This window comes from Mytilus californianus, unplaced genomic scaffold (assembly GCF_021869535.1).
Source record: "Mytilus californianus isolate M0D057914Y unplaced genomic scaffold, xbMytCali1.0.p SCAF_7, whole genome shotgun sequence".
NCBI lineage: Eukaryota > Metazoa > Mollusca > Bivalvia > Mytilida > Mytilidae > Mytilus > Mytilus californianus.
Genome location: NW_026262723.1, coordinates 60,336,070 through 60,355,519, shown reverse-complemented (window position 1 = coordinate 60,355,519; position 19,450 = coordinate 60,336,070). Strand labels below are relative to the sequence as shown.

The 19,450-nt window shown below is 29.8% G+C and overlaps 1 protein-coding gene across 4 annotated transcripts in view; it reads left to right on the top strand.

Annotated features, from left to right (window-relative positions):
* LOC127708371 (zinc finger MIZ domain-containing protein 1-like) overlaps positions 1-19,450 on the top strand; it is a 205,192-nt gene that overhangs the window by 43,532 nt on the left and 142,210 nt on the right. Inside the window, exon 1 of one of the 4 annotated variants that reach the window (XM_052213228.1) lies at positions 6,464-6,482. The exons of the other annotated variants lie outside the window; for them this stretch is intronic. The gene's annotated coding sequence lies outside the window, so the exon portion shown is untranslated. Of the gene's footprint in view, positions 1-6,463; positions 6,483-19,450 lie in introns of those variants that run through there. 4 annotated transcript variants of the gene reach the window in all.

Genomic DNA, 19,450 nt, shown 5'->3' with positions numbered 1-19,450 from the left:
TTTAGCTGTATATCAACAATATAAGGATATAAAAGATCACCGATTTAGACTGAGGAGTTATTTAGGGTATAATAGTTATTTTATTATTATACCTATGAAGAAATGACTTCTGACAACAGTTACAGAGTCATTCATTGCCTTAAATGTTGGGAATTTAAATTTAATATGGCCTTAAAGATTTTTGTGGTATTTTTAGCTTTAATAACATAAAAATTGTAAATAACTTGCCAATAATTCAACTTAATAAAACTTTGAGGTAGTTCTCAGAAAATGATGATTTTTATGCCAGTGGGTGAGATGTGAATTTGTGTTGGTATTGATCATTGTAAGGTCCCACTACTTCTGTACCCTAAAGTTTCTCCATGTTTTGCAGTTACAACATTAAATGGTGAAAGTTTTTTAATTCATTTTTAGATATTTAGAAAATCTGAATCAGTTTCTGTTGGGATTTATTTAATAAAACAAATTTTATGAACATTTTTTTTTACAGACAGATGCATGGTTTTTAAAATAAATGACAAAATTATGTTAAACTTTTATATTTTACTGTTTAAACAAATCATCTGCTTATAGCTTATTTGGTTTTATGGTGTCATTATATAAAGGAAAATACATTTTGATTTTCATTATATCGCTTATCGTTGTCCGATCTACTCATCAATTATTCTATCCATTTAGTCATCCTAGGAAAAGAGTGTTAATTTTTTTTACAGATCGCAATAAAATTTACATATAGATTCAAATAAGATTTAAAATTACAAAAATGTTAAATTTGATTAAATTTTAAGTCGTAACTATAAAAAATTGTGTAAGTTCAATGAAGTGTACTAATGATAGCAAGATAGACCATATTTATATAAATGTTATAGACGTTTATCACCTTATGCCTAATAACATGCTTAGATAAGTACAACTCTAAATGACATTGAAATTGATTATACTTGTCACATTGTCATTCATTTTTATACTAGGAGGTCAGTTATATACATGTTTGTTGAATACACTTCGCTGATTTTTACCCAAAACTTCAGTTTATGTGATATGTCTGAAAGATATAGCTTTATGGGTGTCTCGTTTAGTTGATATCCTGTGAAGTAGTCTTTTTCAATTATGGTCTTTATGGAGCAGTACCACAAAACTATAAAACATAAGACTAAGTCATTCAAAACTAGGTAAAGATTGACGAAAAAGATAATAAAAATTTACCGGCAGTTTAACAGGCTGAATTATGAGATTATGAAATTCTTGTGGTAAATAAACTGAAAGAAAGAAAGTAGTTATGTGATAATTTTCAGACAGAAACCCACCAACTTGAGCTAACATTTTTCTATAAATCTATAAGGTCACCATGCAATAATGAACTTGCTTTACACTCTAAATGACACTTAACATTACCCTGAGACTAAACAAGGTGTGAATGAGTTTTAAATAGATGACACAACACTGTAAGTATATTGAAGTGGCTGAAAACACTATAAAGGCTCTAGAGACTCTGTATCGCTCACCTGAGTATTTGCCCATTATCAACAATGGCCACACTTCCAACCAGATTCAAATCAAATCTAATCGAATCAAAAACTATGTTTAAGTCTGAACATATACAAAACAGTACAACTTTAAATATAGCTTTGCTTACACCTGTTTAACCTTCTGAAGTTTTAAATTTTTAAGCCAGCCCATCAGTGCATTTAAGCAATTTCCATGTTTTTGCCTATTTACTTGAAACTGGGACTAATACATGTTTATGAATTTGTCCCAGCTTGAAAGCAATAATAGAAAGACAGAAACTGAAGCCTCTTGTTATTTCTGTAATTTTATTTCTGTAATTTTATTTCTGTAAATCAGTTTTTATTCTTTAATTTCTGTTTATTATAATTTGCTTACTATGTACATTTACATAATACGGATCTTGATATGTACGTTTTATAAAATTTTGTGTGTTACATATTTTTACAGATCAGTAACTGTTAACATATAATACTTCCACAATGCATTCTCACATGGATAACTTTGATGACTTTGTCCATCTGCTTACAAATGTTTTTATATAAAATTGTCTCATAAAATCTGATTTACTACTGTTTTGTCACATATTGTGGTCGTTTCATATTGACTAAGTGATTTTCGTTATCAGATATAATCCTCTATTATGTTATGTTCTTATTCGTATATAATATATATATATATTTCCGATCTGTGAAAAGTTTTCTTAATTAAATCCTCTGTTTGTTCTGATTCCACCGTGTGTTAGGCAACAGACAATCAATCAATTGTCATTTTTCATTAAATACAATTGACTAGATAACCTATGTAAGACTAGATAATCTTTTATGAAGCCAAACAGGGTCTTTGACAGCATTCATCAGTATGTATATACCTGTGCTTGTCAGTATATGAAATTTGTGCATTTTCACTTTGATCCTAATGCATAGTATTTTCTAGCTCAAGGACAGAACGTGACATGAAAATTAAAGGCAATGACGTCATTTCATATATATCAGCGTCACATTTGATGTCAATCTGTGCCAATTTTTAAATGAAATGCATGCAACTTCATTCATACAGCATAGCAATTACCACTAACTTTGTACATGTAAAAATAGTTTTACTAACTACGTCAGTCATGTCTTTGCATATTCTAAAAAAAAAAGTAGAGTCAAATTGCTGATAAAAAGAATTATGATAATGTATTTTTGTATACTGACTATATCAGCTTGCCCTAGCAGAGTCACTTGATATTCTTGCTAAGATAGTAAATATCCAAAACAAAAATGCCAGTACTCTACATGTAAATATATTTATATATAGTATAGATTATAGATAACTATTAAGACTTCTAAAACTGAAACAGTAATGATTTAGAGAAAGCTGCTCCAACTAATACCTCCACGGTTTTGACCAATTTAAACTGATTTTAGTTTGAAACTACATATGAAATAGCCCTAGAACCAGCAATATCCCCATTTAAAACAAGTAAAACAATTTTTGCAGTAGCTCAACTCATTGTGATAAGTGACTTTTTTACAGTAGCTAATTTGATAATTACCACATTACATAATTGATCAAACTTCTGCACATATCATGACATATATGATGATGTCATATGACAGACATAACATGATGCATTGTTGATATATTTAATTGCACTGTAAAATATCATGTTTGAATACATTTTAACATGTTGCTAACTGACATACTGTTACACTTTTACATGACATGTATGAATAAATTGTCATATAACATCTTTTAAGCTCAATTGATTACACTCAAGTTAGCATACTATACTGGCAGGAGGCTAAATACATTTCACTGTTGCAGAACATGCTCATGTCTCATTACACTGTGACATGTCATATCTCTAGACAGTGACACCTGGCTTGTATTTGATAAGTCTGTTAAGTTTGATAACCCTGTAACATTGCTAATAAGATTACACTGTCATATGACAAGTCTGATTACTTCCACTTGACTTTTAGATTACACTGTCACATGACACATTTGATTACACTGTCACATGACACAATTGATTGCACTGTCATATGATGACACATTTGATACCACTGTCAAATGACATGTTTGATTACTATATCTCATGGAAGATATTTATTTCAGTCTTACTAAATGTACAATCGTTGATTGTGTTCAGATTTTTGATCTCACAACAATTTTTTGAATACTATACCTAACAAGATGTTGAGTACGGGTAATTAAACTTTTGATGTGTTTGATTACAAACAGTCACATGATATGTTTTAATTTCTGCTGCACACCATTTGATTATTTTCCTTATGGGTATTAGTATATGTGTATATCTGATTCCTAGAACATGATTATTCCCCATGTAAAGTGCAGTATGATATTTTGAGTGAATTTATGTCAAGTGCTTATGATTACTATGTCTTATAGCATGTTTTTATTTCTATTACACCATTGATTACTCCTCCCTGTAACCTAGTAAAATACAAACTACTGTAAATTCAGAAATTATTGTGATGTTTTTATAAATGTGAAAAATGCGACAGAATTAGGTTCACAATTATAAAATCTCGCATTCATAGTTTCAGTAGTGGTTTTCCTTCAAAAATATTTTGCAATAGCAAAAATTAGATTTCACACTTTTGCCAGTGGTCAAATAATAAATGCACCCATTAATTTCTGTACTTACAGTACTTTGATTTCCTGTGTTACATGGAGACTTAACTTATTCAACACATATCTCATTAGAATATAGCTCTTATTCAATAAGGTGGTATCTAGATACCATCAATCAATCAGAAAGTTATTTTCACAAAGGATATTGCTAATTTTTAAATAGGATAAAAGCTCAATAATACTACTTCATGTAAATTTGATTCTAAAGGAAGATAGAAATAAGCAGAAAGAAAAATGTGAAAAACAAAACCTCCTGAATTGTTTGGACTTTGAAATCACAAAATATAAAGTCTGGGAAAATAAACCACTTTACAGTATAATTATGAATTCAATTTCTTATTATAAAAGACTATTTATGATCAAGTTATTACTGAATATTGATCATAAGTTCTATATTAAGTTCCAGGATGCACATTTTTTGTACTTTTCTAACATTAAAAGATTCTTTAATTGATTCTGTTTTGTCAACTCTCTTTCTTTTATGACATATCCTCGTTTCCCCCAGTGCTGATTCTTAGGGCCAGTTACTTTTGGTATTTTAATGGAGACAAAGTTAGACTTTTCAAGCTTTCGTACTCCATAAACAAATGTTGAAAAGACAATTTTATCAAAATAATTTGTTTTAAATTGATTCATAAGAAAGAGATTTTAAAATAAAATCTGGACCACTTTGTTGTTCAAATAAAAATATGAAATGTAACTTTCCGAGCCATTGATAAGTTATCAATAACTTTGGTTAGATATAAATTATCTGTGTACAGAGGAATTTTATGTTGTAATCATCAGTATTAACATGACATCCTTGACAACTTGCATCTTTTTAACAATGTTTGTCAGGACATGACTTAATATTACACAATAGAATACCAAGAAAGAAAACGGAATTAGGCGTTATATCTTTAAAAGTATACTTTAAAATCTGATTTTAAGAACAGATTTTTGTAGTTCTGTTAAGCAGATATGAATATTTGTATTTAAGTATTTTGAAATTAATATTGTTTTATAAATTCGTTTTAAATAACTTTCAACATTTGACAACCCTCCATCATGTAGATGATTTATTCAAGTTTGAATGTCTCTTTGGTATCTTTTGCCTCTCTTTTGCTCCTTTTGGGTCTTTATTTTGATAATTGCTTTGATTTAATATTTATTGTAGGATTTTAATGTGTACAAAAGATGATGTTAGCATAAAAATTTAATAAAAAAGAAAAGTAATACTTGACTTCTTATTGTAGGGCTTTAACTTTTTTAGTTGCTTAGAAAACTTTGCCATTTTAAAGACCTCTATTTTGTCGGGTAAAGATGGAAATTTGATGTTTTAATTTACTTTCACAACATTAACTTTCTTAACACTTATGAAGATTATAAAAGGTCTAAAGTCCTGATTGATGATATTTTTAGACCACCTTGTGACACTCAGAAGTCTAAAGTCAGCAAAGCAAGAAATTTCCCACATTAACAAGACCTCGACATTGATTTTAACATCTTTTTATGGTGTTTCAAATGTCCATAGCATGTTTAACACCCATTCCACTTATAATTGATCTGTTAAAACATCAACAAAGGGATAAAGATATTTATATAGGGTCATAAGTCATCATTCATGAAACATATAATTTTGTAAAATGCCAACAAACCAACCTCATGATTATAAGCTATTAATGGCTGGATACACTTAAATATTCAGCCTGCTATATTTTGTGACACTAAGTTTCTCCCACATAAGTTTGATTAAGATGGGTCAATAGACCTTATTCACACCTGAAAGGACCATCAAAGAAGTACCTTAACTGGTCAACGGACAAAGCTATATCCTGTTAGTCTTCTCTAATCTGTAATTCAATAACATTTACTATTGCTTTATAACTTTCATGCTATGCTTTGATATTATTTATTTTATTATATCCAGACCACTAAGGTCACTTCAGGTAAAAAAAAAATCTTGAATTTCAATGAGCCTAATAAAAAGTTCAATTACAACCTTTCATTTTATCTATAAACCAAGATGAATTCTTTAAATTTTAGTTCTTTAACTTTTACCTGTAAAGAGTTTCGTCAGCTTTATCAAATTACTGATTTTTAAAATGGGAGGTACTGTTAAAAGTGTAATTTGTACTAAGCTGTCCCTAACCGTATCAGTGAAATCTAAATACCTGTCTGAAAACTTAAAAATTCTTAATCTCTTTCAGCATGATTGTTTAGACAGAACTGAGCTATTTAAAATCAGATTGTTTTGTTTTACGTGTGAAAGGTTAGAAAATTAACAAGCGTGTCGGTATATTAATATTTTAATACAATATGCCAAAAACCGTTTTAATGAAAACTTTGAGGTAAGCACAATCTTCTTTTATTAAGACGTGTATTGTCTTTAAGATTTGTTTAGAAAATAACCAAATTTGAAAAATTTGAAAAAGGTTCACTACAACAAAAAAATTGGGATGTAAAGTAATGGGTGGTTTACTGAATGTTTTACATTGTTTATTTAAGCAGTGACAAAATTTCCCTTCATACATTATGATATAAACATATACATCTATGATATAAATAAGGAGATGTGGTATGATTACCAAAGAGATGTGTCAATTCACTAACTTCTGAATGACATGGATTTTAGCAACTATAGGTCACTGTATAGCCTACAACAATGAGCAAAACCCATACAATATAGTCTGCTTAAAAAGGCCCTCCACATACAAGTAAAGTTTCCCAAGTAGTAACTAGGCTAAAATATGTTTTAAGTTATCAACAGTTATGAAAGTTAGCCTTTCATATGATTTATGAAATGAGGCCATCTTCATATCATAAAGATAAAAAAACTGGGAACTCGCTAATTTTAATTAGATTAAATAGATGAAATATGATGAGATTAATGCAGTCAGGTTTTTGTTTTCAGACTAAGCATTATTAGTCTTAAAGTATGCTTGATATGCTTTTGGGTTTTGCTCATTTTTGAAGTCTGTACAGTGACCTATAGTTGCTAACTTTTACATCATTTGGTCTCTTGTGGAGAGTTGTCCCATTGGCAATCATACCACATCTTCTTATTTTTATAATGTCATAAATTTATAAACTGCTCAAGACAATAACCAGTTACTTCTGCATTTAATTGTGCCCTCTTAAAGTCTTTTGGTATTTTTTTGTCATTGGGTTTCTGTCTCATGGATGTATACTTTGGACATTTTTATTTTTGTCATTGAAAGTAATTGATAAAAGAAAAAAAATGAAAAACAAACATGGTAGAACCAAAGAAAACTGGTTTAAAAGACTTTAACTGTTTATTTGAAGCTTTAAATATTTAATTATTATTAAATCCAAACAGTTAATCTGGAACACTTCTAGATTAACATAACTTCAATTTAAAAGGCATTTATTTGAAATAATTCTTGCACAAGACAAAATTAGCACCCAATCAAACTGCATAATAGTTTAAAAGAAAGTCAATAATTGGTCAATTTACAATTAATCTGCCGAATTAGTACTGATAATTTAATCAGAACAAGCTACTTAAACACAGCAGTGCATACACCACCGATCGGTAAGTAGCGATTGTTGACGATTACAATGATAACTGATATGTTTGCTTTGGCGCGGATTAGGAGGTATTAGAGACTTTGACGAGAAGACTTTCTAAGCACACAGAAAAGGTAGTTAGACAATCTTGATATGGTATTTGTCTACAAAGTGTGTACTTTGTACTAATTTATTAGACAATTGTCAAACATTTGTCTTACAGGAAATTGTTAAATGTTTTTAAAGGCAAAGGTTGATAATTTTATTTGAAAAATTAAATACAAATGTTGGGAGATGATAGAAGATTTTAAGAACATTGATTTTGGTAATAGGTTTGACATTCGTTGAATTTATCATTTAAATGTTAAGCTGAGTTAGTTACTTATTAACAAAGGTTACTATAGGTATCTAGTTTAAATGATATAGGTTGTAGTGGTAATAATTGAGTATGTATATAGGTCATAGTGGTGATGATTTAGTATGAATATAGGTCATTGTGAACCTATTATGGTTAAGAAATTATTCTTTTTGACTCACTGTTGAAACATTTAAATTTTTAAAATTGTATTTAAAGGGATAAACAGGATGTCTTAAATCTGAGAATATTAAGTTTGCAAGGTGACCTTAAAGCCATGTATTCTTTTTTACTTTTTATTTATTTGGAGGAGCCTCAGTGGCTGAGTGGTCTATGTGGTTCATCTACAGAGATCACTAGCCTGTCACCACTGGGGTGACTTTGAACCCCTCTCATAACAGGTGCTTTAGACTCTTATTGCCTGTTTATCTGCCTATGGTTGTCGTTCTCTCCAGTGATATAGCGATAGTGCTGAATTCAATCACTCGAACTTAAATGGATTTATCGGTAAAGAAATCTTATGTATATAATAAATTTTATCACTATTTTACGAAATTTTCCTTTGATCTTGCTGACTGATCATTTCCTTTCTCAGCGGAGTCAAGTGATATGAAAAATTATCGCTAGAAACTAAGGGTGCACATGCTCGTTGTCAATGAAATTAACAACGTCGTCATAGGTAAAATAGCGATAAACAGATTATCATTGGTCATCTCAACTCAATCGCTTTTCTCACTTTTGCTGTACCGGCTCAAGCGAGAAAATCAATCTTGTTGAGATAACCAACGATAATCTATAAATATTGATTGATTGATTGATGTTTGCTTTACACCACCTCAGCACAAAAAGGCTATATTGTAACGACATGTATCTATAGTAAATTTTATGAGGTTATGATGTTTTATTCAAAAACTTTGCTTCCAGTCATCCAAATTTGGATTTTTGCATATTCAAAATTGTCCAATGCATTCCATTTGCTCAATTTTCAACTATCTGTTTTGTTTTGCAGCAGATGAGACATCGATAAAAGTATATAATTCAGCAGATATTGCAAAAAATATGATTAAGTTTCTCTTTCTTAACAATAGTCTACATATAGCTCCCAGTTAAAATATTTAAAAAAAGTGTTTTGATATGGAAAGTGATACAGTCTTCCATTGCAGGAGTGTCATATGGCCTTCATCAGAAGGGTATTTTGCAATGTTTTTAACACAGTATATTACAATCAAGGTTATCCATTGGTACAAAGAACAAATAGCTGTTTGCTTTTATAACTTTTTACAATAGAATTTTATTTAAATCAACTTCAAATATCTGTTAATTCATCATGAAGTGTCAGATATCTTTTATGTAATGTTATATCTCTTTATTCTCTTGTGATTAAGTAGTTGTTGTCGGCAATCGGATCACAATGAAAAAATGTTACCTTAGTCTGCATGGGGGAATGTACATACAAACTCATAACTCAAATTTGCAACATCATCTTTATAAGAATGGTGCTCAACTAATCCAAAGATTTTAAATACATTTATTTTCAATTAAATTACACTTTTATATATTGACCATTTCTGCATTGTCATTTATCAATCAAAAGTCGATTTGATAAATCATCCTAAAAAATATTAATGAAAAATGACATGTTAAAATTGTGCAACTGAAAAAATATTTTGAATCTGTTAGTGTATTTAATTAAGTTGTCAATTGGATTAATAAAAAAGGTAAAAATTAAGTGATAAGAAAAGAGATTATTTTATTACAAAGCTTCTCAATTTTAGTTGACAGATACTTAAGGCCAAGTTGCCGATATTTACCCTCTAGTAAAAGATATTTTAAACAGGTAAATAGCAACATAATAGAATAACGTACTCGCTGATCGGCTCAGCAAACTAATGTTTAGATAACCATACTTAAAGTGACGGTAAACTTTTGCTACTTTACAAGCAAGAGAATAGATTGTTTGATTTGTGAGAGTTAAGATCACAGTTCAAGTTTAAATATCATGCCGAATTACAGTGATTTAAACAGGTAGATAAGGTTTTAAACAGGTAGTAGATCTACACAGTAAAATGATATTACAATTGTATACCCTGGGTAACACCTTGTCATTTGTGTATTTAAACTTCTAAGTAAATTAATAAATACACAAGTATACATACTAAAGAGTAAGATATTTCCTTACATGGCTTTAAGATCAATTTATCAAAATTTTAAATAGAAAAGATATTCTAGAAATTAACTTTTATTTTTCTTTGTAAGACAAAAAAACTGATAAGAGATGAAACTTAAATAATTTGTAAAAAAAAAAAAATTTAACTTAAGACTATTTAATTCCACTGCATGCTAAAAACTTTTTTTTCAGGTTTTAATCAAAATTATCAACGTAGTTAATCTTAGAGTAGACAATAAACTCATAATAGATTAAACTTAAACCATTTGTAAAAGTTTTTAACTTACTTTTGTTGAATTCCATTACATGCAAAAAAAAAACTTTTTAACAGAATTTCATCAAAATTATGAATATTGGGTAATCTTAAGTTCATCCATGAGGGGGTCTATCCCCCCATGGAGCTGTACAAATGGAAGATTATACATGCCCCCTGCTTTGAATGCAATTTCCCCCTTGTTTGTTTATCCTAAATGGTAGGCAGTTCATCATGCACTAATTTTGAAGTAGGAGATTTAACTTTTACAGGATATCTCAATTTAACCAAAAGAATTTTAGAAGAGCTTCCAAATTATTCAGTATTTTTTTCTGCCATGTTCTTTACAAATGGTATTGGTGACAGTGAACTAAGAAAAATTCTTATGAATTTTGAATAAAAAAACATTGTTGCAATTTTCGAAATGGTAAAAACTTCATAAATATTTTTGAATATACAGTATAACATAAGACAAATTTAGTGAATGCATGCTGAAGTGGCAGTAAGAAGCCAGCAATCAATTACATTCTGCTTAGGTGTTCCTGTTAAGAATCCTCAAAATGATTGATTGTTTGATTGGTATTTAACACCACTTTCAGCACTATTGGCTATTTCATGTCGGTCAGTTTTAAATGATGGAGGAAGCTGGAGAGAACCATGACCTTCAGCAGGATAATTGACAAACCTAGTCAATTTAGAGTGGAGTCGAACACTGCCATGTGTGGGTTCCGAACTCACAAACTCACAACCCCAGTGTTGACAGACTAGTGATACATTAGTTGAACTACTTGGACCATTCTGCCACCGAGGCCCCTCCTCAAAATGATTCATTATCTATAGTATTTTCAAGTTAATATAAGACATTTCAGTAAGCAGGGGTGATTTTTTAAAAAGGCATCTGTTAATTAATGTTCTACTGTATTAGAACTTGAAAGATCCTAATCTGAAAGCAATTTTCTACAATATGTGTAAAATTATAAAAACCATAAAAGTATAACAAATATGATGATGTAGTTAACTCAAAATGATGTGGCATCTGTTAGATTAATAATTTCTTACAGGCTGAAAAGCTTGCAACAGATTGTTTAAAAAAAGATTTTTTCAATAATTAAAGTGATAATCAATAAACATGACAAAGTTTGTGATGAAGAGTAATGAAATACAAAACAAGTAGCAATTTAATGCATAAATATTAAAATTAATTCTATTAATTTCTACGCTGAGCAGCAGGCTTTTATTGTGCACATATCTCTGTTAAGATATTTTATTATTTGTTCCGAAAAAAAAAAGAAGGATTTTATGTAAGAGATCAATTTATAAAACCAGTTCTTAACTTGCAATCAATAGATTTATTTCTGCGTTTTAGAAAGTGTCTTCTGTTAATAATGTAGGTCTGTTTATCTCTCAATAAAACATTTCTTTTTTGCCTTTTACCTGGCTAGAACTGATTATTCTTTTGAAATTGAAAATATTATGCAATTCTTTTGTTGAATTATTCAGATTTAAATGTTATTTGTTAACATATTAATTTTCTTTGTAGTGAAGCATCCAATATGTCAGCTAATTTGGTGTAAGATCAAAAGTAAATCATATTATATTTGGCTCACCTGGTCTAAAAGGCCAGATTTAACTATTTTAATCACTGGATTCCCATTATCAATTTTTTTGTAACAGTCAGTTTGTAGAGTCTTCCAACACTCTCTGAAACTGTGTACCAATTAAAACCAAACTTAATCACAATCATCTTAAGGATGTCAAGTTTTAAATGTGTATCAATTTTTTCTCCTAGATAAACCAGCATGGCTCCCATAACTAAAAAAAAAGAAAGAAAGGGGATGTTTAAACAGGCATTATCATGGTAGTTTCTAATAGTTTTTTGTGAATATTTAAGTAAATTTTAGATTTGAATACTGTAAATTCAGAAATGATTGTGATGAGTTTTTTTCATCACTTGACGTCCCTCGTCTGCTCACTTTTACAAAGATCATCTCCTCTGAAACTACTGGGCCAAATTTAACCAAAATTGGCCACAATCATGATAACTACATGCTAAGCGAAAAAAGCATGAAGAGGTCACCAGTCTTCATATCTTGTTATTTTTTCACACTTGATTAAGTTTTGTTTTTGCGCAGGAGAGAGAACACATATATTTGTTTTGTTCAAGAGAGAGGGAGAAATTATATATTAGAAATCAAATAGGATCTGAAAGGTCATTTATAGAAACTAAATCAAGAGTCTAAGCATCATACCAAATCACAAAAACATATGCTGCATACATTTTAAGTTGGAAAAATATATTATGAATAAGATTGAGATAATGCCCATGTCACAAAAAAAGGTGGGTAAAATATTAATTGACGCTAAATGTTTCATCATATGAAGAAAAATGTATAAAACACTGTTAATATGAAAACTTAAAATAAACTTTTGATTTTAGGTTTTTATTTCAAATGATGGTGTCTCCTGTTTGTTTCAAGCTGGTAAAGCAAAGGAGCAATACAACCTTCAGAGTTTCTATGTGCAATCTTTGTTTTAAAATTTAGCTCAAACTGTTTGTCAACAGACTTATTGGCCTGTAGTTGTGTAGAGTAAAGGGTCACTTAAATTCCTACTTTTTTCTGAAAATTTTCAGGTTACAATTTTTTTTTAAGTCTGCATAGAACACTTTTTGTGTTGTCATTGTAAAATTTGACTTCAGCAAACAAATTGCCAGGTAAATTGATAAATTTTGACAGGAGAAGGTTTTTCTTGAAGGAAGAGGTTACTTTATTAAATTTATATGATTTGAATTGAATTGAAGATTTGACAAGATTAGATCATTTCTGAAATTGTTATCTGAGAGATTTCGAGTCCTTGGGTTATTTTTGGATACTGGTCTGGTTTGTTTGGTTCCACAAGCATTACATTTCAATAGTGCTTGCTTTATTTTGTGTTTTATAGTTTTATTTTTGTGTGTGACTTTCTGTAAATTTTATGTCTTAAAAAAAAAAAAATAAGACACTTACTGTGCAATGTAGAAAGGCTTTGTCCTTTCAAAATACCAATTTGCTAAAATGTTTGTACAAGTTGCAGTTTGAAATCTTCTCTTCAAACAGATCAACTTGTGAAAAATAATACATTACTTTTATCAAAACAGAGATAAATCCCTAGATTTGGATAGTGTGAATAATTTTTTTTTCACACAACACAGCTTAAAATTCATACATTCAACCTAGCATACTAGCAATGAACTAAATTATTTAACCAGTTGATTAGTTTGTAGAGATGAATTCAAACTGCAACTTAAAAAAGCATTTTAGCAAATTGGTATTTTAAAAGGAAAAACCTTTTGACTATGCACTTTAAATGTAATGAAGAAGTGTATGGGGAGGAGAATGATAGTGTGCTTTTCTTCAATTAAGGAATATATAATTCTTTACAATAGTTTAATACAAGTATCAGTTGACCCACACCTTTTATTTTCATTTGTACACTACTGTTATTGCTGCTAATGTCGATTGACTATGCTGTTATGACATTTAACACACTTGTAGATGATTCTGCCTTATTTAATTTGTGCAAAAGCCATATACCATATATTCTGTAAGACCTATCCTACCATCTAATAGAAGATTTAATTATTAGCAGTGTTTAATATTAGGTTGCTTTCAAAAGTTAATGTCAAATAATCGTAGAATGAACATTGCATGTTGAAATTTAAAGGAATTACGTGTTAGATCTGTCTAAAATAACTTTTGTGCAATCGGCTTTTTTTCTTATTGATTCAATTTGCAGATTATTTGCCGTAATTTTCTAAAAGGATGGAATTAAAATGTCAGACATATGTTTATGTAACATTTCAAGTCTGTTATGTAAATTTCCACCGTTAATATCCATAGCTCACATTAAGTACAGGTTTATTGGGAATCACATCATCTTAATTTTCCAGAAGTTGCATCGGAAAATACCTATAGGCTGCTGCCGTGTTATTGATGTCGTTAGTGTTGGCGAATGTCGAAAGATTTCTGTTATTTTGTAATTATTAAGTGACATTTGGTTTGAATATGAGAAGTGTAAGTCACTAATCTGAACAATGAGCTGTTATTGAAAATTATATCACATTTAGTAATATTTCTACACGTGATGATTTTCTTTCAATATTTGGCTTCTAATTTAAGATGTTTCCTTTTTGTTGTGTATGAAGAATGATTGCTAATTTGATTGGAAAGTTATAACAATAAACTAATTTTATAATCCTCATTATAAGCGTTGCTTCCTTTTATGATGTTTTATGAGTTTTGATTGATGTTTCTAATTTTGATTTTAGTCCCAATTACAAAATAGAAGAAAGCATAACTTTGTTGATTAAATCTTGCTTGCTCGATCTTTAAATATTTAAATGGTAAACATTTATCTCAACCTAAAGGTTTCCAATATACAACATATTCATGTAAGTGAGTAAAATTATGAACATTAAAACAGAAATATTGATGTATTTCAAAAATGTTTTAATGATTAACATAAATATATTAAAACAATCAAATCAAATAGTGATGAAAAATTGGAGCAATTGATCTGACATAAAAAGGAAACCCTTCACTTCTAAGTTCTATGAATGCTTCCACTCTAGCCTGATTTTAATAGATTTTTCCTAGATTTTTTTTTAATCGAAAGAAAGGATGGGGTCCACCCCTGGATCCCTCCCCCTTGGGATATTCTTATGGATGTTATCTATTGCAATCAACTGGTAATAGAGCCAAAGTTAACAGCATTTATGATATGATTCTGTACCTTTTGTTCTCTTTAGTCATGACATGGCACATTACACAAGTCTTTAAGAAAAATTGTTAAATGGAGGAAACTAATTATTGAAAATATAAATAATTGTTTAGTCTACCAAGAAAATCTAAGAAAACTACTGTCAGAAGAATTTGATATTTAAATAACTACATGTACATAAATTTGATCAGCATTTGATTGTCAGTGGCAGTAATGATTTTTTTTCTCTTACATCCAGAATACAAGGCAAGGTTGAGCATTGGTTTAATAGCATAATGGTCTTTTGGAAGAGCAACCAGATACATATTTATCAATAGAAATTTCTGCTAGTTTGAATAATGAAGTGAGTGTAAGCCATTTTATTATCAGTTTCTAGAATCAGATTTTGAAAGATTTTAAATATGAAATTTTATCATAAGAATATTAGTTTTAAATTGACAGCTTGTTTTGTTAATGCATTGGGTTTTGTTCACCTGTAGCTAATGGAAAGAATTGGAAAATTTTTATGAAGAAATTTGAATAAAAGGATGATGGATGGTGAAAATGGATTTAAAAAAGCGATTTCATTCTCTTTGTTCAAAGTGTATTTGTTTGAGGTCAAATTAGGTTGCACCTGTCTACCTCTATAGCATTGGGTCAAGGTCATTCAGAAAAAAAAAAGATGTCTGCTGCCAACTTTGAATTGTCTGCTCAAAACACAATAGAAATATTTTTTGAAATTTCAATTAGATGCATAAGTGTTTGACATCTTTTTTATGGAAAAATATTAAAACGGATAAAATCCAGAAATGAAGTGGAAAGTTGTCATTTTAAGTACCCAGGAGCATATTATTTTTTCATTAGTCATTCAAAAGGAATTTATTGTTAGTTCATATAATTCTATCTTAAATCATCTTTTTATTAAATTTAATTGAAAAAAATAAGTAGTCTTTTACAAAAGTAAGTTTCTTTATAAAACCAATATGAGAAATTATTATGGTAATTTCGAATCTACCCCGCAAATTTACTACCTATTAAAATGCTACAGGTGAGCTTTACAGTGTTTTCCAGTACACTACGTTTTCTTTGTGAATTTCATAGACCCGTTTTTTTCTTCTTCTTCATGATCTGCAGGTGTATCTGTGGAAAAGTTTAAAAGTTTGACCTCTTCGTCATTAAGGCAGCCTTTGTCATTGAAAATCGAGATTTCAATTCAGCATTCCTAGTCATCTAAGGGATTTATCAGTAACTACATATGGATAAAATTTCAATCGCACCCAGGGTGGCCAATTATATATACCCCATTTTACAGGTATTGATAAATTCCTTGTATTTGATTTATGGTTTTGTTAGCTGTAAGTCAGATTTTCTCAAACTATATGAAGATTTATCAATGTGACAATTCTGTCTGCAATTTGTTTACATAAGGAAAGGACAGCTTATTTACTTATGTATTATCTGTTTGATGTGTAAATGTCATAATTCATGGAGATTCTGAAAAATGATTGAATATTACAATATTGTATTATTAACATAGGTGATTGTTGCAAGAGGAGATAGGCTTTAGAATTGTTCTGATCTGCCAAAAATTTACTTTGGGGACAAACATGTTATGAAATGGTATTTTCAAAATTAATAGGGAAAAAAGGCTTATTTTTTTGTTTTATGATGGTCCAGTAAATGTTATCTTATTCAAAATATATCTTTCATCCACAGAAAGCAGCAAGAGAAGAAATATTTTGAATTCAAATAAGATGTTTTACATTTTGTAAAGGCATTGCATTAGGTCCACATACTTTTTATGAAATGCTTATATCAAATTTGGTTGGAGGTATGCTGACTGATATCTAAGTCTTGGAAAACATATTTATTCATCAAATGGTCTAAGTTGTGAAAAAGAAGCTGGACTAATCTTATGTAGGTATTTTTAGTTTCTTGTGAAAAAAAAAATGGTATTTTTGGCCAAGGTACTGACCTAATTGAATAAATACATAACTATTTAGTTTTATTGCATTGTACTGGTGTTACATCATTGTCCAGGGTTAAAGGAGGATGCATGCTCACATTATGTTTGCTCTTGTTAGTTTGTCTTTGATTTATGATTTATTATTGTTCTTTTTGTACCTTCTGCCTCTGTATTGCATTCATGTTACAACTTGATTTCAGTCCCCCCCTTTTTTTCCCTAAAAGAATATAACATTGTTGTCAATTAATTACTTCCTGATGAAAGATTTGCTCTGTATGCCAAGATATTCTCTGCTGCAAGTTTTGTAGACAAGAGTTGTCTCCCCTATACCATTCATATCAATAACAGTATGAGAAATTATAATTATTTTATTAGGCGAAACTGCAGATTGTATGATAGTTAAACCAGACAAATGAAACATAATACAGCTACATTCTTAACCATGATGTGTTGAATTTTTCATGAGTTTGGGCAAATCTCCACACACAGGAGGTTTGTCAGTGCAACTGAGTGTTTTTTCAGTGGTATTTGTAAACTTGTTAAACATGTGCTTGATTGCTTCAGAATAACACATTATCCATTCAGAATTACACTAGATTTTTCACTCATCATTAAACATCAACTTATAAGAACTGATAACTACAATAGGCGTTTCAGATTAAATATAGATCATTGTTTGTGTTTTTTTAGCAATCTGATGCAGAATTCTTAAATATTTGATATCTGCCAGACTCTGTAAGGTTTGTTGAAGAGAGAGACAAATTTGACTTAATAGATGTTATTATTTGACATAGAATCGTGGTCCAATCGTATGAACTGGTCCATTGAGGATACTAAATAAGGCACAAAACGACATCGTCATATAATGTACTAATGCAGTGAATTAGATCAATAAACTAGCCAATGTATTTTATTTGATTAAAGGAAAAGAGATTTTTTATTGGAATTGTGATAAAGTAATATTTGATCCTCCTATTATGTGTGGGAAGGAGCTTGGAGAAGATCAATAATAATAGATACCACAACTTTCCTTAAAAAGATATTATGTGTCATGATTATGTTAATTGGTCTTAAAAGATTGATGAAACATTTATTCCAATAGTATTAAGAAATCAGGAAGTTTTGTTCAGATGCTGTCCTGAAGAGAAAAATTAAAGTAGCATGGCAAACTGTTTTGTTCTATTGATGTTTTAATTGTATATTCATAGTTTATTTTTTGATGAATTGCACAATTTGAATCAATAATTTGTATACTTTATGCATAATGGGTACATGATTTGGAGCAGAACTTACTGTTTTTATTGTTTAAGGCAAGATAATTTCTGTAAAATATGGATGGATAAGAGGGCTGGCTTTATGTTGTAGGCTAGAACAAAGATATTTTTTTTATCATACCCCTGCTACTGGATGCAGGGGTATACTGTTTGACCACTGACTGTCTGTCCATTTGTGTGTTGGTCTGTCCCATTATTTCAATTTTACATTTTTCTCAGGAACTACAAATCAGAGGTTCCTGAAATTTGATATCAAGCTTCATGCGAGCATGTTATACCTTTTTGTTATGTTCTCTTATACATTGCTCATCAACTACCTTTTTGTTTGTTCTCCTAAACATTGCTCATCAACTACCTTTTTGTTTGTTCTCTTATACATTGCTCATCAACTAACTTTTTGTATGTTCTCTTATACATTGCTCATCAACTACCTTTTTGTTATGTTCTCTTATACATTGCTCATCAACTAACTTTTTGTTTGTTCTCTTATACATAGCTCATCAACAACCTTTTTTTATGTTCTCTTATACATTGCTCATCAACTAACTTTTTGTTATGTTCTCTTATACATTGCTCATCAACTACCTTTTTGTTTGTTCTCCTAAACATTGCTCATCAACTACCTTTTTGTTTGTTCTCTTATACATTGCTCATCAACTAACTTTTTGTTTGTTCTCTTATACATTGCTCATCAACTACCTTTTTGTTTTGTTCTCTTATATATTGCTCATCAACTAACTTGTTGTTTGTTCTCTTATACATAGCTCATCAACTACCTTTTTGTTATGTTCTCTTATACATTGCTCATCAACTAACTTTTTGTTATGTTCTCTTATACATTGCTCATCAACTAACTTTTTGTTTGTTCTCTTATACATTGCTCATCAACTACCTTTTTGCTTGATACTTATAGCTGGGTTATCATTAGTGAGCAATAGCTCACAGTTCAACTTGTTTTTAATGAAATAGATCACATCTCTGAATTTCTTCACCACGCTACAAGTATATCATCATCACAAACAGGTTAAGACCCATT